Source organism: Telopea speciosissima, chromosome 7, assembly GCF_018873765.1.
Source record: "Telopea speciosissima isolate NSW1024214 ecotype Mountain lineage chromosome 7, Tspe_v1, whole genome shotgun sequence".
Lineage (NCBI taxonomy): Eukaryota > Viridiplantae > Streptophyta > Magnoliopsida > Proteales > Proteaceae > Telopea > Telopea speciosissima.
Genome location: NC_057922.1, coordinates 63,051,593 through 63,075,480, shown reverse-complemented (window position 1 = coordinate 63,075,480; position 23,888 = coordinate 63,051,593). Strand labels below are relative to the sequence as shown.

At 39.6% G+C, this 23,888-nt stretch overlaps 1 protein-coding gene, 1 non-coding gene and 1 pseudogene across 2 annotated transcripts in view; 1 reads left to right on the top strand and 2 right to left on the bottom strand.

The window, feature by feature from the left end:
• LOC122669689 overlaps positions 1 to 23,888 on the top strand; it is a 48,172-nt gene that overhangs the window by 16,961 nt on the left and 7,323 nt on the right. The window lies entirely within an intron of this gene.
• LOC122670156 lies at positions 5,949 to 6,067 on the bottom strand. Its single transcript, XR_006334135.1, has one exon. It is a non-coding gene; the product is annotated as a 5S ribosomal RNA (ribosomal RNA).
• Positions 6,204 to 6,321, bottom strand: LOC122670182 (annotated as a pseudogene).

The following is a 23,888-nucleotide window of genomic DNA, read 5'->3' as shown; positions in this document are numbered from 1 at the left end:
CAACCTAACTCACTTTCGTAAGAATCACGATTGCACTTAGCATGTGCAACAAGCCTTTAAACCCCTAGGTTACCCCTAGTGGACGAGTAGTGTCTCGTGAGTGTTTGCAGTGAATATACACACAAAATTCAATTGTAAATCCATACTATGGTCAAGATAAAGAATGCAGCCCCAAAATAAAAACAACTTGCTTTGAGATTTTCTACATATTCCCTCATACTTGAACTTCATTATCCCACTCTGAGTTGGAGAACTGTCACACATCTAAATTAGGGAAACTTCGGGATTTAGATTGGTCACACTATTTTCCCTCGAGATTAGATCGAGTAGGTCATCTACCAAAACTCCGAGCTGAAGTCTTTTGTAGCCTAGATGACCTACTCGATTTAATCTCGAGGGAAAATAGTGTGACCAATCTAAATCCCGAAGCTTCCCTAATTTAGATGTGTGACAGTTCTCCAACTCATAGTGGGATAATAAAGTTCAAGTGTGAGGGAATATGTAGAAAATCTCAAAGTAAGTTGTTTTTATTTTGGGGCTGCATTCTTTATCTTGGTCATAGTATGGATTTACAATTGAATTTTGTGTGTATATTCACTGCAAACACTCACGAGACGCTGCTCATCCACTAGGGGTAACCTAGGGGTTTAAAGGCTTGTTGCACATGCTAAGTGCAATCGTGATTCCTACGAAAGTGAGTTAGGTTTTTTTGTTTGATTTTGTTGTTCTTAGTCTTTTTTTTCATTTTGCTCGAGGAATAGCAAAGTTTAAGTGTGGGGGTATTTGATGAGCATATTTATGTGCGAATTATTGCCGTTATTTCTTGCGTTTTGGTAATTAGGACAATGCTACTCTAGGTGTCTATTTGTGTTTTGCAGGTGTTAGGTGAATTTTTAGGGAAGTGGAGCAAATAAAGCTAAGGAGCTGAAAAGAAGAAGATCCAACGAAGATATGAGCTGAACCAAATTAACCAGGGGCATAATCGTAATTTCAACAGATTCGGAATCTTCCAGAAAATATTCGATATTGGGTTCATGTCGTCCGGAATTTAAAATGGTGTAACTTTAATTCTCGGGTTGGGTCCATCCGGGGCCAGTATGGAAAGATATCGTCAAGAAAAAGATTTTGATTAAAGTTTGGAATCTGAGTTGATTTGTGGAATTAAATAAATTAAAATCCCACGGTCTTCTCTCCCTCTTTCTCTCCTTCCACCTTCTCTCTCTTCATCCACCTTTTTCTAATTCCTTCGCAGCTTTTCTCTCGTCTCTCCTCTAACCTCCATCCACGTGTTCCATCTCTTTAGAACTTCTCTCTTCCTTCTGATCTCTTTCCTAACCTTCCACGGTTCCCAATCTTACTATCTCCAATACCTCTCACATCCCTTTCAATCCTCTCTTTCACCACTTTCTCTCTCCCCAGTCCTTTTCAATCCAAAATTCCCATCTCTCCTATTATCTCTTTTACCCTTCTGTACTCTTTCCCATCTACTTTTTAACTCTCCCACATGGTTAAATCAAGGAGACTTTCTAACTCTCTTTCTCACGGTTCTCTCTTTCCATTCTCTCACGGATTATCTATCCCATTAACTTTCTATCTCTCCTACGATCCATGATCTCTCCCTTTAACCGGCTCCCTCTCCCATTAAATACCAGCCTCTCTTTCGAAACAGGGAACTCTCTCCCTCGCCTTCTTTTCGCTTTGAGCTCTTTTATCTAGAATTTTGGTTTTTTATTTTGATCTTCAGCAATTTCTTTTTATTTTGGATTGGAGCTGTAATCAACATTGAAGATTAGTGGAATTATTGATGATTGGAAGATTCAATTCAAGGCTGTTTTATTCTTCAAGCTTCTGCATTTCTCTTTGTTCTTCTCATTGTTAAATCCAAAATTTTATTTCCCTCTCCCTTAGTTCATATATGTAATTTTCGTTAAGGAATTTTTGTAAGTTGTTCTTCGTTATGGGATGCGGCAAGTTCAAGCGATGGAGTTGTCTTCATGCGATTTCGTTATCAGCTAAGTATTTCTATTCACTATTTAGTATTCTTAGTTTAATTTGTTTTAATTTGTTAATGTTTTCTCCATTGTTTCTTTCTTTTAATTTCTCCATGGCCAACTAATTCGCCCACTTAGGGATAGGATGAAGCCATGAGAGAAGGAAGAATCAATGGTGTTTATAGCTTTACGTGATTAGTAGATTTAATATGTGCCATGTCCACATTACTCATGCCATCCGTTTATCTTATGCGTAATTGTCTACGTGTCCATATAAAATTCTGCTGATGATTGATTTGCCATGATCGTATGCGTAGTGATTGTCATTCATAGAAAACGATTGATTTAGTATCACTTATCTCCTATGTCTTGAACCCATCATTCATGCCATCTAAGGGCTGTGTTTTTGCTATATATTATCATTGATTGGACCAATTTCTCTTGGTGGATTCCTTACCCCTAAGTGTTTCTCTCAACCCGTCTTCTTTAATTAGTCTCTTCGTTAGTTTACTACTTTTTCTAATTTTAATCTTTTAATTAGTGTTAGTCTTTTAATTATTTTAGCTTACTCAACCATTAATTAGTGTGCTCTGCCTAAGTTGAAATTGGATTAATCACCTCCTTGTGTTCGACCCGTAATTACGATTGACCCGTACGCTTGCGGTATTACTTTTTAACTCAAACAAGTTTTTGGCGCCGTTGACCTGTACGCTTGAGGAGCAGTCTAGTGAGCAGCCAGAGGGAGTTTATGTACCTAAGGCAGCCTTTCCTAAAAGGCTTGTGAATAACAAGAAAGTTGCTGCCATGGATAAGATCTTAGATGTGTTTAAACAAGTGCGAATGAACATCCCTTTGTTAGATGCCATTTCTCAGGTTCCTACTTATGCCAAAGTTCTTAAAGATTTGTGCACTCAAAAGCATACAACAGAGGTACCCAAGAAAGCCTTCTTGGCTGCCAATGTTAGTTCCATCTTGTCCCAACAGATGGTAGCTACGTACAAGGATCCTGGATGCCCAACAATTTCTTGTGTCATTGGTGATACCAAAATTGATCATGCTTTTCTTGATCTTGGAGCAAGTGTCAATCTCTTGCCATACTTGGTGTACCAACAATTGGGCCTAGGAGAGCTTAAGCCAACCACTGTCACATTCCAGTTAGCAGACAGGTCGGTTAAGACTCCTAAAGGAATGATAGAGGATGTTTTGATTAAGATTGGTAGCATCTCTGAAGTATTGGATTTGTTTTCATTTCAAAGTTCAAACATGCATTGAATTGGTAAGTACTATTTAGTATTTAGTACACAATATAATAAAGTAACTACTAAATACATTCCTTTGCTTACTAGTTACTACCAAGTTTCACACTTTCACCTCATTATTTGCATCAGCATGTATCATTGGATTTGGCTCCAACTTCTCAATGACATTTTCAACTGCTACTAGTAGTTCTGATTCAAGTCCAAGATTATGTTTGTACTAATATTTGGGGTTGAGATTGTATGCTGGTAATGTGACATACATAACTTGTTAGTGCTTTTGAATTTGTAAATGTAAATATGACTGTAAAGTGTAAAGTATGTTAAACTGACGAGCTTTGAGAAATGGATGACTCAAGTGCTTCTCGTATGGATCATCAATGATCTTAATGTAAGCTTTTGCACTCCGGGGTTTCGCAGCTCTTACATCCTTCATCTTCTGAAGGGCAACATAAATGTGGGCCAAGGTAGGCTTCTTCTCTGTATCCATCATCCTTCGTACCCTTACCATTAGATCTAATATAGCAACCATCTTATTCAAGTCACGCCAGAATTTCTAACTTGCGATGGTCTCTTGTGTTGCCCTCCCTTCGTCGGTATTTGACCCCCTCCAACCAAACCATTGTTCACTAGAAAACATAGACCTTTGACTGACAACCTTCGTCTGGAAGCTCTTCAATGCAATGTAGTTGGTGGCAAATCGAGTAACCCCAACCCTCACTAAATAACCATGGTTATATACAAAAGTGGTCACTTGTCTTGCCCTACTGACCATGCTTGCTACCAAAGTTTTCTTCCCCATGTCCTTAAGCATTAGGTTAATGGAATGCGCTGCTCATGGTGTCCAAAAGAGGTCGATCCTCTTGCTTTTCTAATTCATCTATTTCTCTCTAGCCTTTTTGAAGTTAGAACCGTTATCTGTCACAATTTGGATAATGTTCTTTGGCCCTACCTCCACAACTTTCTTCAGTTCCTTGTACACAAATGTAGCATCCTTTAACCTTTGATGCATCCAAAGACTTCAAGAAGATTGTTTTACCATTGCAGCTGACCATGAAGTTGATGATCGACTATCTAGTAGATCCAGTCCTACCATCAACCATAATGGTAACTTCATGTCTCTCACCTTGGCTTTAATGTTCCAATATAGTCTTCTAACTCCTCCTCCTCCTTTGGCAAGTAAACACTCATTAATTCATATGGGGTGGGCCCCTTCATTCCTGCACCAGCCCTCTCTGCAACGTCGAGGAATGCTTGAGAGTATGTTCCTCGAGCTACAATTGATGGGATGCTATTAAAGAACACAAACTTGTTAAAGACATCTCGTGCTGCATCTTGTTTACTACTAAACATTTGCGGGATGGTTGTGATAGACATCTTGTTGCTTGTATCTGGTGGGATCCTCTTGAAGAATGGGATCTGGGGAAGGTGCTCGTGGTCGAGGTGGGGGCCATGGGGGTTCCCTCACACTTTGGGCTCTCCTAAAAGGAGGAATCTCCCCCACTATGTCAATACTTTTTCCTCCGCTCACTTCCTTGCTTGGCTCTGTTGTAGCTGAGCCAGATCCACCAGCTCCTCTTCCATGTGTTATTGCCAGATGTAGGGGAACGAGATTCTCATTAGTAACATTATAGTTGATCCTTTGACCTGAGAGATTCTTCTTGTTGCGACATTGCATCATGGGTTTTGTTACATCAATGGTTGATGTCTTTTAGACTAAATATCTGTGTATTGGATTCGTGGTAATGTGGTGTGAATAAAAAAGATGCTTAACATGGAATGCACTACTCTTTTGGGAAATATTGGGATAGAGAATGTCTATTTTTGATCGGATGGAAATCTGGGTCCAATGCTGCGTTTTGTAAATTTTTTACAAAATTATCTATATTAACTAATTTATGGGAATTTAATAGTTTAAATTATCTAACTAAAGAGTTGTCCTTCCATATATTTAATTGGATTAAATTAGAGAAGAGATAATTATGCTGGATAATATTTCCCTTTTTTATTCTACATCTTCCCTCTTTTAATAGCAAACTCGGAATAGGAAACTACCATTGCTTGTACACATAAGGTAAGTGGGATTAGGGAATCCCAGTTTCACTCAAACAAGGTAACCCTTTATTGGTTTTTATAAAGCAAGCAAAAGGGGAGGAGCAATTCACGTTTTGGCTCCCCCTTTAGCTCGATTCTCCCTCCCTTTCATGTTTAATGAGTTGAGAAAAATAAAAAAATGGGCATACCCAACGAGGCTCCCGCTACTGCGGGGTCTGGGGAGGGTCATAATGTACGCAGCCTTTCCCCTGCTTTGCAGAGAGGCTGTTTCCAGAATGAGTTGAGAAAAATAACGGTTTGAAATACCCTAGAGAGAAAAAGTATGCAAGCTTTGGTGATTCCGGTTCGTTCAAGAGTTAGATAGATTGCTTCCTTGGATTGCTCGAATATTGAAAAGCTATTTTCAGGAGGATGAACTACACTTGCGGTTCTAAGGCAACCCGTTTCGTTCGCCATTGATTTTTGTTTTGTTTTGTACTATGATTTTGGATGCAAGAGAGACGCGATTCGATTATTCTATTGCGCAATCGGGTTCCCACCAACAATTTCATATCAATTCATCGAGGCAACTAGTCTTGGATCTCTTTTAAGAATGCCAAAAAAGGGCCGAGGAAACCGAAATAAAACTTAAAAAAATGTTAAAAAGGGGGTGCAACACGAGGACTTCCCAGGAGGTCACCCATCCTAGTACTACTCTCGCCCAAGCACGCTTAGCTGCGGAGTTCTAAGGGGATCCGGTGCATTAGTGCTGGTATGATTGCACCTGCCAGAGTTACGCCGCCTAATTCTCTTATACTTCATCCAGGCAAACCCCGTTGTCCGATTTTTCATACTATAACAATGATACGTACAAAAAAAGGGCCGAGGAAACCGAAATAAAACTTAAAAAAATGTTAAAAAGGGGGTGCATCACAAGGACTTCCCAGGAGGTCACCCATCCTAGTACTACTCTCGCCCAAGCACGCTTAACTGCGGAGTTCTGATGGGATCCGGTGCATCGCACCTAATAAATCACAACTTTCTGTATTCTACACTTGTACAAGGTCACAAAAATCAAAATACATTTTCTGCAAAAGATTTTACAATAAAATGATCCCTCAATTTTGAAATGCTTGCTTCGAATGTGTGGTTAAAGACATCAATCTACTCCTCGATGAGCGATTCGGTTATTCCTTATCCATGATCAGCTCCAGCTCTTGGAAATGTTTGATTTTGCAGTGTATCTTCTTATTCTTCAGCCGTTAATCCACAACAGCAGCATCCCAAAAAGAAGGGGATAAGGATAATTATGTATATAGTAAATAAGTTTTCCAAATAGGAAGAAAAAAGCCTTGAAATCTCTATAACAATAATTAAAATAAGAGAGCTTAAAGTGGTTTCCAGTTCATGGCGAAGGTGTTATCTTTTAGAGTGTAAGAAGGAGAAGAGAAGAAAGCTGAAGAGAGCAGCCACGGTTTTGGTTTGGTGTGTTATGTCTCAAAACAAGAGACTAACATGCTTACATTGAAAAGAATATATAATTACACTCAGGCCCTTGGTTTTATACAAATGACACAAAGTACATAAAACAAGGGTTATGTACATATATACCCCTGATACAACTATTCTTAACACTCCCCCTTAAGCTGGGTGGTATATGTCATACATACCCAGCTTGTCTAACATAAAACTGAAGTGATGAGAGGTAAGTCCTTTGGTGAAGATGTCTGCCACTTGTTCATTTGTTTTCCCAAAAGGAGTACAAATAGTCTTAGATTCTATCTTCTCCTTGATAAAGTGTCTGTCAACCTCAACATGTTTTGTCCTGTCATGTTGAACCGGATTGTGAGCAATACTTATTGTTGCCTTGTTATCGCAGTAGAGACTCATAGGCTCAGTTGTCTCAAACCCCAATTCTTGAACAAGTTTCTTCAACCACAAGATTTCACACACACCATGAGCCATGGCTCTAAACTCTGCTTCAGCACTTGACCTTGCTACCACAGGTTGCTTCTTACTTCTCCAGGTGACTAAGTTTCCCCCAACAAAAGTATAGTATCCAGAGGTGGACCTTCTATCAGAAATAGACCCGGCCCAATTAGCATCTGTATAAACTTCGATTCTCAAGTGACCATTCTTAGAGAAAAGAAGACCCTTTCCCGGACATGACTTCAAATACCTGAGGATCCTGTAAACTGCATCAAGATGTCCCACCTTAGGTGCATGCATAAACTGACTCACCACTCCAACAGCATAGGTTATGTCAGATCTAGTGAGGGAGAGATAGATTAGCTTGCTTACTAATCTCTGATATTTTTCAGCATCCACAAGAGGTTCACCACAATCTTCCCCTAGTTTGTGATTCTGCTCAATAGGGGAGGAGATTGGTTTGCATCCTAAGTAGCCTGTCTCTGTAAGTAGATCAAGGACAAACTTCCTTTGGCAAACATTGATCCCTTGCTTGGATCTTGAAACTTCAATCCCCAGAAAATGCTTCAATGGACCGAGATCTTTGATCTCAAACTGCCGAGCCAAATAAATCTTAAGTTTTGATATTTCAGTTTCACTGTTTCCCGTGACCACAATGTCATCAACATAAACAATGAGAGCTGTAATAGTGCTGCCCTTCCTTTGTATAAACAATGTGTGATCAACTTGACTTTGAGTATACCCATTTTGTAGGAGGGCTTGTCTAAACCTCTCAAACCAAGCCTTAGGAGACTGTTTGAACCATGGTATAAAATCTCGCGAAATTTCGGCGATGTATCGCCAAATTTCGTATATCTCGACATGTCCGAGATACGAAACCAATCCGAAACAAAAAAATACAATATTTCGTTGATATATCGTGAGATATCGACGAAATATCGTGGATATCACAATATATCGCGAGATATTGAAAAAGTGACAAATAGTGTGACACTAGGGGCCATTTTATACCATATTTCGCAGCTCTTGGTCGATATTTCGACCGAGAGCTGCTTAAACTCTATTTTTCTCTCTTCTTCCTCATTTTTTGCTCTTCTTCCTCCCTTCCAAGCCTCATCCAAGCATTGTTGAAGCTCCTTGTCGCCGGGAAGACGTCGGAGGGTCATCTAAGCTCATCATCTAAGCCTATTTTCATTATTTAAGGTAAATTCTATTTCTCAAACTATTTTTTTAAAAAAAGACTTTGTACAAATGTTGTTGGATGTTGATGATATTAATATATGTTAGACACCGGAGGCCGATCTACAGCCTCACGGTGTCGAAATTTTTTTCCCATATGTATTTTTTTAATTTTTTTTCTGGTTTTAAAAATTCATTTTCCTACAACTAAAATAGGAAATAATTAGGGGTAATATGATTTAGATGGTAATGAATTAAATATATGTTAGACAGCAATGGCCGATCTACGGCTTCACAGTGTCGGATTTATTTTTCTGCTCTTCAATAATTATTTTAATTTTCGAAAATTAAGAAAAATATATAAAAAATTAAAAAAACAGAAATAAATAAGGAAAAATATGAGTTTTAAGTTTAAAAAATAATGAGAAAATATGAAAGTTATTTCTATATGTTTTGAGATGCATTACATGTATATTATGTTTACTAATTTTTGGTTTTGTTGTGTTAGGTCAATACTTATATTAACATTATATATAAAAAATTGGTTTTAATTATGTGAAAAATATAAGGGTTAGGGGAAAAATATTAAATAACTATACAAGTGTATTAGTAATCTAAAAGTGTCAATTGAAGTGCATCTACATTAAGTTTTTTAATTATTTGTGTTACTTACATTGCGATAAACAAGTATCACTATGGCGGATCGTGATAGACAACGTGCGAAGGGCAAGCAAAAGGTGGGGAAAGTAGTCAACAAAGGGGGCAGAGGGAACAAAGAGAACAGAGGGAACAAGAGAGACCACCACGCAGATGGGGGTGACATTGCATGGTTACATGGTACTCCCATTGATGGGGATAAGAGAAAATCTATATGTAACTATTGTCACATGCAATTTATGGGAGGTGGGTCCAGGAGACTTAAACAACATCCGACTGGAGGATCTAAAGATGTTGTAGGTTGTCATATGGTCCCTCATCAAGTAGCCAGGGAGATTGGTGATAGTTTGAGGGGAAGAAAGAAGAGGAAGGTCGACAAAGGGATAAGAGAACAACTTGAGGATACAAGGAGGAGTTCGATGGGAGGAGGAAGACGATACAATGATGATGAGGATGACTCCTCCTCCTCGATGATGATGACATTGCGATAGACTGATGACATACAAACAAAGAAAGGAGGCTAGGGATTTTAGGCGGACTGTTTCAAGGAGTAGAGTAAATTTTCAAGATGATCGAGAGACAAAGAGTAGGGGGTAGTGGAGGAGCTAGCAGCTGGAGGTCCTAGAACTTTGAATCCTTTTAAAAGATCACAAAGTGTGAGGGCAGCCCCAACACCTCTACCAGATGCAGTACCACCATCAACATCCGATCCTAAAGTGCATAAGAAGAAAGGAAGCGATCAACCCAATCAAAGGAGCATGGAAGGGGATGAAGGGATTGGTTAAAGAATCATAGTTAAGTGGATGCTATACCATACCATCCCAAAGAACATCGCACAAGGCCCCCATTATGATACCATGATAGATACCATTGTAGAGGCTGGCCCAGGATTCAAGGGCCCCACCCCATATGAGGTAATGAATGTTTATCTACCTCAACAAAAGAGTGAGATTGATGAGTACATTAGTGAGATGAGGAATATGTGGGAGACATATGGGGTGACTATAATGGCAGATGGATGGACTGGGCCTACAAGAAAGTCCATCATCAATTTCATGGTTTATTGTGATGGGAGGACAGTGTTCCTCAAATCTGTGGATGCATCCAAAGAGATAAAGGATGCAAAATATATTTACAGATTGTTAAAGGAAGTAGTGAAAAAAGATGTGGGTATTGAGAATGTTGTCCAGATTGTAACGGACAATGGAAGTAACTTCAAGCCGGCCGGTGAGAAGATGATGAACAATAGTAAGTACCGGCTCTTCTGGACTCCTTGTGCAGCCTATTGCATTGACTTAATGCTAAAAGATATGGGAAAGTTAAAGTTGGTGAAGACTGTGGTTGAAAGTGCAAGACAAGTCACCAACTTTGTATACAACCACTCCTATGCACTCAATCTATTGAGGGAAAAATGTGGGGGTGACTTGGTTAGGCCTGGCATCACAAGATTTGCCACCAACTACGTTGCCCTAAAAAGCATTGAGACAAAGAAGGCCGGGCTGAGAAGCATGTTTGCTTATGAGGAGTGGTTTGAATGGAAGGGTTCCAAGACTGCAAATGGGAGGGAAGCACAAGCAACGATGTCATCTGAGGACTTCTGGATCAAACTAAGCAAAGTGGTGAAAGTTTTGGAGCCAGTAATTAAAGTTCTACATGTTGCTGACTCTGCTCTGAAGGGCCCAACCATGCCAGTCCTATATGCTGCAATAGACTTGATGAAAGATAGTGTCTATAGTGTGGTTCCTCGCAGTAGCAAATACTTCTTAGATATCATAAATGCTCGCTAGGAGAATCAACTTATGCATCCACTGCATAAGGCTGGTGAGTAAATTTGTTTTATGTTTACTAATTCATAGTATTATTATTTACTAATTACCTATGCATTTGACAATACCTCTATTCTATATGTCATATTTCAACATACTACTTGAACCCTAAGTATCAATATAACAATAGGCTTGGGTTGGAAACTCAACTTATTGATGCTGTGAAACAAGTAGTGAAGAAGTTGGAGCCAGATGGTGCACTACAAGCAATTTGCAACAATGAGGTGAGTTCATTTGGAAACTCAACTTATTGATGCTTTCAAATAAGTAGTGAAGAAGTACTTACTAATTTTCCACATGGGTGTAGATCAATAGGGATGCATTGGGAAGTTTTGGGCCGAGGCTGCGATCAAGGCGAGCACGTGGTGATCTTGTAATTCTTTTAAGTTTTAAATTACATATGTATTGAAATTTGAAAGTTGAAACAACATTCGACACATGTCTTTTTGTTGTAAACTTGTAATGCATTGAATGGTGGGTGTTGTATGGGAATCGATCAAAACTTAAGAAGAATAGCAATTAAAGTCCTTGCCCCAAACATGTTCGCATCCGGTTGTGAGAGGAATTGGAGTACCTTTGCACTCATCCACTCCAAGAGGCCCAACAGATTGGGGTCTCAACGTTTATCTGACATGGTGTATGTGTACTACAACTTGAGGCTGAAACTGCAACACATACGCATGGGACATGAGGGACAGAGGGGCACCATTGATCTAGCTGACATCTTTCAAGTTGACTCAGACGATGAGGACCCTATTGTGGATTGGGTGAGGGATAGAGGTGAGCCAGTGTTGGATGAGGAGGGAGGTAGGTAGGCCCGACCCCATGATAGCTTCTGAGATTGGTGCTGATGTGGACGAGTATATGGCTGACGAGGGTCAGATGTATGCGAGGAAGCCTCACCCATACCATTCCACCAGCATTGGCGGAATGTTCTTGATGATGAAGACCGGTCTAAGTCCTCGAAATGATGATGATGGTGATGATGGTGGTGGTGATGGTGATCTTGGTGGTGGTAATCTTGGTGGTGGTGATGTTGGTGGTGGTGATGCTGGTAAAGAATTTGACGGCATGCGAGAGTGTTATGTGGTAGGCCAGGAGGCCCAGGATACGGCACCTGTAGAGCCACTCCGATTCACTGGAGAGACACAATTTGATCATGCCACACAGGATACGGACCACAGAGCACGTGCCCTCGCACCCCCGCCCTCAAGAGGCCCCCTACATACATACAACAGGAAGCGTAGGGGTCGACAAACACAGTTGCAACCTGATCACATGGACATTGATAACCTATCTAGCTCTGTTGGTGGTTTGAGTATGGGTGATAGGAAGGGAGGACCGACTGGACATTGGCGTTCCCCATCTTTTGACGTACATACCACTCCATTGGCATCGGATTATGGTGCATCACAACCTTACGGTGGATATGGATATGGATCATCATCATATGGGCAGTTTAGTAGGGTAGGGGACTATGACTACCAGTCCCAGTCCCAGGGACATACTGGATCATCTTTTGTAGATAAAATCTTTGCATACCCTAGCGGACCTAGCTACCAACCTCATCAGCCATACATGTAGCCAATGCCATCGCCTCTTGCGCCGGCGCCAACATCATATCACAGTGGATCATCTTCTTCACGGACTGGATCGATTGGTAACCCTAGTTTATATCCTAGGATAGGTTACCTACAGTATGTTGATGATTCCATTTACGTGACACTTGTGGATGACTACACTCGTTTCTTCTCCGATTCTATACCGTGGTCCACATATGTCCTTCAAACAGAGAGCAATGGACGTCGATTCCAGCGAGGCATGAGTGGGATTGATCCAGGGAGGCACAACAACTACTATTAGCAGTTTAGCACTTGTAATTTGTAACTTAAGTTGTGATTTCATTGATCTATGAACTTGTGAGTTGTGACTTGCGAGTTGCGAGTCTTGTGACTTACTAACTTTGACACTTAGTGTATTGCCTTTAAGGCTTTAAGCGAGTTATTGAATATTATGGAGTTTATGAGAATCATGGTACTCATCAATGTGTATTGGCTTTAATTTGATATGTAATGAAGTTAAATACTATTATTAAATATTAACTGCCTAATCTATGTGTATTTAACTATTTATACATTAGGGTCAGCGACCGTATGTCAATCAAGGGTGCAAGCCCAAAACACCAATTTGAATTCACATTTTTACAATTTTATGGTTTAAATGTGTTTATTAAGCTTAAATAAGGCTGTCTATGAAGTTTCAGGCCTAGCTATGGCCAAATACCCCCCGAGATGGACCCTCGAAATATTGCAGAAAAAATGCAATATTTCGGTTATATTTTGCGATATTTTGGGTATCTCGGATATCTCGGTAGGCCCGAGATACCGAGATATCGCGAAATATTAAACCTTGGTTTGAACCCAGAAGGAGAGTGCATATATACTTCTTCTTCTAGGTCACCATGTAAGAATGCATTCTTTACATCAAGCTGGTACAATGGCCAATCAAGATTTGCAGCCATTGAGAGAAGTACACGAATGGAGTTATGCTTGGTCATCGGAGCAAAGGTTTCCTGATAGTCAATGCCCTACACCTGTGTATAACCCTTGGCAACAAGTCTTGCCTTATACCTCTCCACAGTACCATTAGACTTGAACTTGACTTCGAACACCCATCTGCATCCAACAAGGATTCTCCCTTTAGGGAGTTCAACAATGTCCAAAGTGTGATTCTTCTCAAGAGCCAACATTTCTGTGTTCATTGCTTCTCTCCATTTTGGATCTGCCATAGCCTCTGCTACGTTCTTGGGAATAGAGATGGATGAGATAGCCATAGTGAAGGCTATACCTGTAAGGGAGATAGAATCATAGGAAACAAACTTGGCAATGGGATTAGTACATGCTCGAGTTCCCTTGCGGTGAGCAATAAGAAGATCTAAGTCTGAGGATGTAGAAGTAGAGGAAGGTATACCTGTCTCGATGAATGGAGGCTCAGGATGAGGAGATGAAGAAGGATTTTGGCAGATCTCTTTATAGGAAGCCATGAAGAAGGATTTCTCCTGTTCTTTGTATACACCAGTATCTCCCCCTGTTCTCTGTTCTCCTGTGCACTAGGAGGCTCCCCCCCTCAACAATAGTATCCACAGAGGGTTCCCCCTCAACAACAGTATCCACATAATTTTTCTTTCCTCTGCCAATCTGAAAAGGGGAAATCGGGACAAGAGAGGGGAAAGGAAATGAAGCAAACTCAGGAACCTCTTCACCCTCAACACCACCACCAAGAGATGAACACTCCCCATGAAGAGGTGACTGAAAATACGGTATGGTTTCAAAGAAATGGACATCTTTGGAGAGAAGCCACCGACGAGTAGGAGGATGATAGCATTTTTACCCTTTGGAGGTGGAGGAATACCCAAGAAAGATGCACTGTAGGGCCTTAGGATCTAATTTAGTGCGGGCAGATTTGCTAATGTGTACATAGCAAATACTACCAAACACCCTTGGAGGAAGAGAAAAGGAAGAAGACCTGAGGGTAGAACCAAGGTACTAAAACTCGGGTCTCAGTACCAACTCGACTCTTGAAAAAACCGAGACGAGTCAAGATCTCCCCGAGATCTCACCGAGTTGGTGTATTTTTTTTTTTTTCAACTCGAAGCCTCAACTTTGGGTCAACCAGAGATCTGGATCCGAGATCTCACCGAGATCTCGCCGAGATATGTCGAGTTTTGTCCAATTAGGTAAGGTATTTAAGTGGTAGGTGGGTTAAAATAATGGGTCGAAACCGAGATCCAACTGAGATCCGAGATCTCGTCGAGATATTGCACTTTTGAGACTCGTAGGCAGTGTCATCTCTGCTTTTCCAAAAACCTCGGCCCGAGATCTCGCGAGTTCTCGAACTATGGGTAGAACATCAAGAGGAACCTTGAAGTTCAAGACACTAGAAGGCATGTGATTAATATAAAAGACAGCAGTGAGTAGGGCATCAGACCAAAAGGTTTTTGGAACATGTGTGGTAAACCAAAGGGATCTAGCCACTTCAAGGAGATGGCGATTTTTCCTTTCAGCCACCCCATTTTGTTGTGGGATATCAACATAGGCCACCTGATGAATAATGCCATGGTCAGAAAAAAAGGTTTCCAAACCACTATACATATACTCCCCACCTTTGGCAGAGCGAATAATTTGGATCCGAGTGTGAAATTGGGTATACACTAACTCATAAAAATTTTTAAATGCAACATAGACATCACTCTTATGTTTCAAAAGGTAAACCCAAGTAACCCGAGAATAGTCATCAATGAAAGAAACAAAGTAGCGGAATCCACGCAAAGAGGTAACAGGGGAAGGTCCCCAAACATCAGTATGAATAAGATGAAAAAGTGAAGTAGATCTATTTCCAGTAGATGAATAAACTGTTTTACAACTTTTGGCAAATAGACAAGGTTCACAATGAAAAACATGAGTGACAGGAAAAGAGGTAAATAAATGTGGCAACAATTTCCTCATAATAGAAAAGGAAGGGTGCCTCAAACGGCGATGCCAAAGCAAAATATCCTCCTGAGTACGTCTACCTTCTTGCCCACAAACATAGGATTGAGCTTGCACAACAGGGGAAGCACTAGTCTCCAAAACATACAAGCCGTTAGCTTCACGACCACTGCCAATCACCCTCCTCGTCACCAAATCCTGAAAGAGACAATGGGTAGGAAAGAAGGTGACAAAGCAGTTTAAAGATTTAGTCAATTGGCTAACTGAAAGAAGGTTAGTGGCAAAGTTGGGAACATGAAAGACAGACTTCAAAGGTAAAAGTGGTGCAACCTGGATATCTCCCTTACCAGAAATAGAAGAAAAGGAACCATCAGCAATTTTTTACCTTATTTTTCCCAGAACAAACAGAATAGGAGTTATACAGCTGAGACCTACCAGTCATATGATCCGTGGCACCTGAGTCAATGACCCAAGATGTAGTACCGGAGGAGGAAGAGGCCTGCAGTGCAGTGGATGTAGGAGTAGCAGAGGAACCATCTAGATGAGCCACAATCCGGCGAAATGCAACAATGTCTTCTTTGGAAAGAGAGGAGGGATCAGATTCAAGGACTCCAATATGAGCCTTAAGTCCCTTCTTCCGCTGCCCTTTCAGTCCCCCAAAGGAACTAGAAGGAGGCTTCCCATGGAGATCCCAACAAAAGTCCTTTGTATGCCCAGATTTGCCACAATGGTCACATAAGATGCGGCCCTTCGCAGCTCGCTTAGCAGCCCCCTTATCAGCTCCCTTAGTGGAGTCCTGAGGGGTGGAAGAAACCAGAGCAGAGTGCTCAATAGTGGGAGTAGTCCCCATGGCACCCCTACGGGTCTCCTCGCTCTGTAGATATCCACACACCTCCTCCAGTGAGGGAAGACTTGGGCGGCCAAGGATTTGTACCCTAAGAGGTTCAAAATCAGAATTAAGGCCTCCAAGGAGAAATAGGCCCTCTCTTTTTCAAACAACCGGTGCACTTTGACCTCATCATCAGGACACAACTGAAGATCTCTATAGTGATCATACTCCTCCCACAGGCCCACAACAATACTATAGTAGTCAGAGATGCTTCTATCACCCTGGCGCAGGCTAACTATCTGTTGGAGAAGTGGGTACACCTTTGTAGAGTCCCCAACTTGATCAAAAATACGGGCCACACTGTCCCAAATGTCTTTGGCAGTCTCCTTGCCTATAAATCTTCTTCCAATCTCAGGCTTCATTGAGAAAAGAAGCCAAGCCATCACAAGAGAATTCTTAGTGTCCCATTTGGAGTAACCTTGGTCGGTAGGGAGGGGAGCCTTGATGCTGCCATTGATGTATCCCATCTTCCCCCTACACTGAAGAATCAATTTCATGGATCGGGACCAATCCAAATAGTTGTGGTTCTCAAGCTTGCCAATAGGAAGTTGGATATTGGGGCTCTCAAAGGAAGAAGGGAGAGAAGGAGCTGTTTCCACAAGGGGCAAGGGTGTTTCAACATTTTTCTCACCCATATTTGATCTTAAATTAACCACTTAGAAGATGTAAACAGCAGCACTTCAAGCAAACAGATTTCTCTCAAAACAATAGCACAAAACTGGGCAAACAATAGCCAAAAAAGGCTAGAAACACTTGTAGATCTTCAGAAAATACTCAAACAGCAGCGGAGTAAAGATGAGTAATGCTCCTTACAAAAAAAGGATGCAAATGAACCATAAACAATGGCCAAACAAGGCTCTATTGAAGAGCAAGTGCCAATCTAGACTCTAGCTGGCAGAAATTCTGGGCAGAACAGCCAAACCGAGATCTCTTGTGGATGAATGGATGCGTGCAGAAGGCTTAAGAGGAGCCAAGGAGATCGAAGAGGATCTCCAAACGAAACTAAAGCACTAAGAAGCACTCCATTTGGTTTCCAAACAAGAGAGAAACAAGTTGGAGAAGGTAACCTAACCAGACCTTCGAACAGCAGCAGCAACCAAGTGAAAGAAAACCTTCTTCACTCCCCAAACTTCCTTCGAACACTTGCAAACAGCAGGATCAATGCTCTGATACCATGTTATCTTTTAGAGTGCAAGGAGAAGAGAAGAAAGCTGAAGAGAGCAGCCACGGTTTTGGTTTGGTGTGTTATGTCTCAAAACAAGAGACTAACATGCTTATATTGAAAAGAATATATAATTACACTCAGGCCCTTGGCCTTATACAAATGACACATAAAGTACATAAAACAGGGGTTATGTACATATATACCCCTGATACAACTATTCTTAACAGAAGGAACTGACTAATACAATCTTCCAGACTAAAACTCATCTATCCAATCTTCCTGACTACAGAGCTAGTGATTGAATTAGTAAATAAAACCAGTTCAGTCAGCAGATATTCTGGACTTTATAACATGGTGGCAATGATATTCTATAAGGTAATATGGTGCTTTCATTGATGCTTTCATAAAGGGATATCTGGCTTCCCTTACATCTCTTGTGTAAGGCTTGATCAATTTTAAAATTACAAGATAACAAAAACTGTGCAAGTTGAAACCAAGGTACTAAAACTTGGAACTCGGTACCAACTCGGTCCCTTGAAAAACCGAGTCGAGTTGAGATCTCGCCAAGTTGGTGCATTTTTTTTTTGACTCGAATCCTCAACTCGGTGGGTTTTAGACTTAGTTTAGGTCTGAAACTTGGTATTCGACATATTTTAGGCCATTTAAACACAATGACACTGTCAGATTTAGCAAAAACAAAGTCCAAATAAGAGTTATGTACCGGTCAAACTTAATTTGGTGTGCACGAATGCTGTCAAAATCACTCTGAATGAAAATATATTCTTGGACATGAAAACAAATGAATATTTTACCGCACTTTTGGTTTTTAGCAATGTTTTACCATATTAAGATTTATGGAATTTTTAGATTTGAGAAAAACCCCAACATTAGAAAGTTGAAAATTGCACCTACCGCTGAAAATCCAATTTTTGTTCTTGAATTGGAGGGTTGACTTTTTTTCTTTGGAATTTGATTTTTTAACTATTTTTGTTGGATTCAAATAGGGGGGTATTTGTTTATTTATGAATAATATCTTAAGTAAATGAAATGCAAATACAAAAATATTTACTTAAATGATATTAGGCATAAATAAGTGTCTGTCTGAGTTCCTGGCCTAAATAAGTGTCTGTATACCAAGGTTTGCATAAATAGGTGTCTGTATACCAAAATTTTCCACCAAGATCTCGAGATCTGGCACTCATATAAGGAGTTTGGATCGAGATTCTCGAGATCTCGAGAACTCGGCGAGATCGAGATCTCGGTCGAGTTGTTGCACTTTTGCAAGTTGTATGCCAACTCGTCTTAGTTTCTCAAAAAACCGAGAAACTCGCCGAGATCTCGCGAGTTCTCGAACTTTGGTTGATACATCATATGATATTTTATTGCAAGTAGGTTCAGCTCAAGTTCATGTTGGCAAAATACAAAACCTTCTACTGCTAATTAAATCCAAAGAAAAAAGAGAAAGAGCTCATGAATTTGCTGCAAAATAAAATCAATAGTTGAAATCAGCTCAAATTACAGTCACGTATGAATAGGAAAACATTGGAAATTCTGTGTAGAAAACTGTTAAAAATTTGAAAATATTCAAGATATTCAATTAAAAACCTGGAAAGCAAAAACACATACTTCTAAAAGTATGACAATCACTATAAATAAATTACCATCTAAAATGAACAACGCGGGGAAAATAGAAAAGAATCCAATCTTGCATAGATATGACAATATTTCTCAGCAACTAGTATATTATGTTTTCATTTTTATATGTCATAATTCTATTAAAAATCTGACCCAATTTAACCCATTTTTAAAGATTAACAAATATTTCCCCCAACTTTCCTTTCTGAAGTATTTGTTTGCCAATATAACACGTGCCACATTGTTAAATGGATGGCAACGGGGCAGTTTCGGTGTCTCTCGGACAAGGTAACCAGGAAAGCATGGGACAAGGCAGGGAGGGTCAGTGCCTTGTGCTCTTTTTGCAACTTGAACACAATACTAACCCACAAAGGGTTTTTACTAGTCCTCTATCAATAAAGGCAGCAATCCAGTTTGCCATGACCCATTGCCATCCCAATGCGACAAGAGGGCATGGTTAATATATTAATCATAAATTTAGATTACTATAAAATAAATCACATGGCAGTGGTTTTTTTAAACACGAATGATATAGTTCCATGTTTTAACTGGAAACTAGTTCCTTCTCTTCAGGGAGCAAGCTGATGTGGACCTCAAGGTTTTAGAAACTCAGAATCGAGCATCAGAACAGAATTGGTCTCCCTTAATAATGAACCAAGTTTGATCTGAATCAGGTGATTCACCCAATTAGATTCTGAGTTTTGAAACTTGGTGAACTGATAAAGCAAGTCAAATTAAAATGTTTCTAGGGTAGGGTCCTAATTGCCATATGGATTCATAGACCTCGGGTTTGTAATAGGTAAAAGACAGGCTAACTGGAACTATGTCATTTACCAAAAATAATAATTAATGGTTGGCACAACCAGTTGTAAGGGATAATGGAGCTCTATAGTAAAAAGAATGTGGCTTGACAACAATCAAGAAGGCTCTAAACGAACAAAAGAGAAATGGACCCCTCCTCCCCCTTGCTCCAAAAAAAAAAAAAAAAAAGAGACTCCATGAATTATGGCAAACAATGAAAAGGTTTATAGAGAGAAGAAATCATCACTATCACAAAATGATGTATGTCATTTACCTTTACATTCCGTACCAGCCAAATGAATTTAGCATATAAACTTTAAAAATTACAGACAAATACAGAAACAATAACCTGAGATCAAAATATGTTGAGAAATCAAGGCCATTCTGTAAACACATACTAACTATTTTGTAAACACATAATAAGGAAAACATAACAAAATGAACTAATTCAAACATGAAAAAAATCTAGAATAAACTAAATCAATATCCCTATATCCCTAGTCATTCAAACACTACACTTTCTCTATTTTGACCACCTGTAGACCCTTGAATCCAGCATTCTCTTTCATCTTCCCCTTCAATTCAACATTCTCTTTCATCTTCTGTTCATCTTCTTAATGTCGTTGTCAGCAACTATTAAGATTGGGTTTTGAGGAGAGTCATCGAGTCTACCTAAAATACAAGATTGCCATGAGAGTTGTCCTGCTGCACTCGAAGGAGAGGCATCCTACTACCTCTTATCGTCAGTCAACAATTCCTTGCAAGTACTTCTTTTCTTCTTCTTTCCCACAGTTGCAGGGTGACGAATACCATTCAATCCATCCATTACTTTAAACTCAATCAATCAAATCTACAAATTCGAAACATTTCACAAAGTAAATTCATTCTTAGAGTAAATTATAAACCGAAATAGCACATAATTTACCCATTAAAAAAAACTTTCCAAACGAACATATAATAATAGGGGAGGGGAACCAAAATACTATTGAAACACATCTACTCACCTTCTGCAGACGATTCGTAAGATGAAATCAAGCTTTTGCCATTTATAACCACAGAGAATTGGCGGTGGTGGCGGGAACCATGATCCCCTTTCACCCGCTAGATTTGAGATAATGGGTAGTTGCATTTTGGGTGGGTAGTTCGTTTGTGATATGCTGTCCTCACTCCTCATACTCTCTCTATATATTCCAATTTCCCACTCCCTCTACCGAATCTCCCTCACCTCATACTCTCTCTATAGTCCCACTCCTGTTACCGAATCTTTCTACTATAATAGTAGAGGCGTGGAGAAATGCACATCCTAAGACTAGACAACAACGATAATAGAAATCTGCAAACTAAGCAAGATCCTAATGCCATTGATAATCCTAATCGTCGGATCTAAATCCATTTTTTTTAATTAATATAGGATTATAACACTCAACTAGGGTGCCTATTGGTCTGTTCGGTTTATGTTTTGGTTTGGAATGAGTCGGTTTTGGTGTGGAAAAGGTGAATCTGAAACTATACTAATAAGAAAATTTCTGTTTCGGTTTGGTTTCTTGTATAGTTTTGTTATTAGGGTCGACTTTGGTTTAACATACATATTTATACAAAACTATCGGAACATCTGATTTTTATTAATGGGTTTTGGGTTGTTATCAGTTTCTTATCGGAGTAGATTGGTTTGGTTTTTTTTTTTTGGGTCCTGGTTTTGAGCTGGTTTCGGCTTCTTTTTGGTTTCCGGTGTGGACTGGTTTGGTCCGTAATTTCCCCAATACGAAACCTGTCCAATAAGACATCGGTACGGTTCAGGCTCGTTTATCAAGTTCGGTCTCAATTTGGACACTTCTATACTCAAACCTTGATTGATCCCTCTAATAAGAAAATAACGTATTAATTAGATATTTCTTTGATTGGATATAAAAAACAAAAAGAATAAACTTTTTTTTTTTTTGGTAAACCGATCAACATTCTGAACTAATACTCCCTAGAACTGAACTGAAAACCTGGTTTTGGCCCGATTTATACCCTTACTTTTGTATTAATTCAGAATTCTGACCTAATACTTCTTAGAAATGAACCGAAAACCCGGTTTTGGCCCGATTTATACCCTTGTGTATTAATTCAGAATGTTGAATCAGTTTATTCTTTTTTTTTTTTTTTTTTATATATCCAATCAAAGAAATCTGTGATTAATACATGCTATTTGCTTGTTAGAGGGTTCAATCAAGGTTTGAGTGTAGGGGTGTCAAAATTGAGACCGAACCTTGTAAACCGGCCCGAACTGTACCAATGTCTTATTGGACGGTTTTGGATTGGGGTATTACGAACTAAACCGATCCACACCGAAAATTGAAAAGAAGCCGAAACCAACCCAAAACCAGGACCGAAACCAAAACCAAACCGATCTACTCCGATAAGAAACCGATAACAACCTGAAACCCATTAATAAAAATCAGATGTTCCTATAGTTTTGTATAAATATGTATGTTAAATCGAAGCCGATCCCGATAACAAAACAATACAAGAAACCAAACCGAAACTTAAAATTTTCTTGTAGTGTTTCTCCCTCATAGTTTAAATGAGTAAGGTGGTATACCATAATTATCCGCTTATTGGAACTCCTTCGAATGACCTATGCATGCTGTTATCATTTCCGGTTGGATCAACAAAAAAAGTTGGGCAAGGCGGACAATCGGGCAATTCCGATTAATTCCAAGACTTTCTTGCATTAAAAGCATTCCAGTGAAAATGATCCTTTGCCTTTTCCTTTGATGCCAACTGGAGCTAAAGATGGCGTGGCGACCGAGAGGAAGGCTTTGAGGGAACTATTTACAAGGTAGCTTGCTTACATAGTGCTTGTGTTAAGGAAAGGATTCGTGTACTTATTGGTATGGTTTCGGATCCACCATTCCCACACCAAAACCGACTCAACCCGAACAGACCAATTGGCACCCCTAGTTGAGTGTTATAATCCTATATTAATTAAAAAAAATGGATTCAGTTTCGACGGTTAGGATTATCAATGGCATTAGGATCTTACTTATTTTGCAGATTTCTATTATCGTTGTTGTTGAGTCTTAGGATGTGCATTTCTCCACGCCTCCACTATTATAGTGGGAAGATTCGGTAACAGGAGTAGGACTAAATAGAGAGAGAGAGAGAGTGTATGTGTATGAGGTGAGGGAGATTCGGTAAAGGGAGTGGGAAATGGGAATATATAGAGAGAGAATGAGGATTGAGGACAGCATATCACAAATGAACTGCCCACCCAAAATGCAACTACCCATTATCTCAAATCTAGCGAGTGAAAGGGGATCATGGTTCACGCCACCACCGCCAACTCTTTGTGGGTATAAATGGAAAAAGCTTGGTTTCATCTTACAAATCATCTACATAAGGTGAGTAGGTGAGTTTCAATAGTATTTTCGTTCCCCTCCCCTATTATTACATGATCGTTTGGGCAGTTTTTTTTTAATAGGTAAATTGTGTGCTATTTCGGTTTATAATTTTACTTTAAGAATGAATTTACTTTGTGAAATGTTTTGAATTTGTAGATTTGATTGATCGAGTTTAAAGAAATGGTTGGATTGAATGGTATTCGTTACCCTGCAACTGTGGGAAAGAAGAAGAAAAGTAGTACTCGCAACTAGTTGTTGACTAATGATAAGAGGTAGTAGGATTCCTCTCCTTTGAGTGCAGCGGGAAAACTCCCAGGACAATCTTGTATTTTGGGTAGAGTCGGTGACTCTCCTCAAAACCCAATCTTAATAGTTGCTGACAACGACATTGAAACTGTCGTTTTGTCCGATGATGAAGATGAAAGAGAATGTTGAATTGAAGGGGAAGATGAAAGAGAATGCTGGATTCAAGGGTCTACAGGTGGTCAAAATAGAGAAAGTGTAGTGTTTGAATGACTAGGGATAAAGTATTGATTTAGTTTATTCTAGATTTATTTTATGTTTGAATTAGTTTATTTTGTTATGTTTTCCTTAGTACATGTTTACAGAATGGTTTGTATTTGGTTACAGAATGGCCTTGATTACTCAAACCA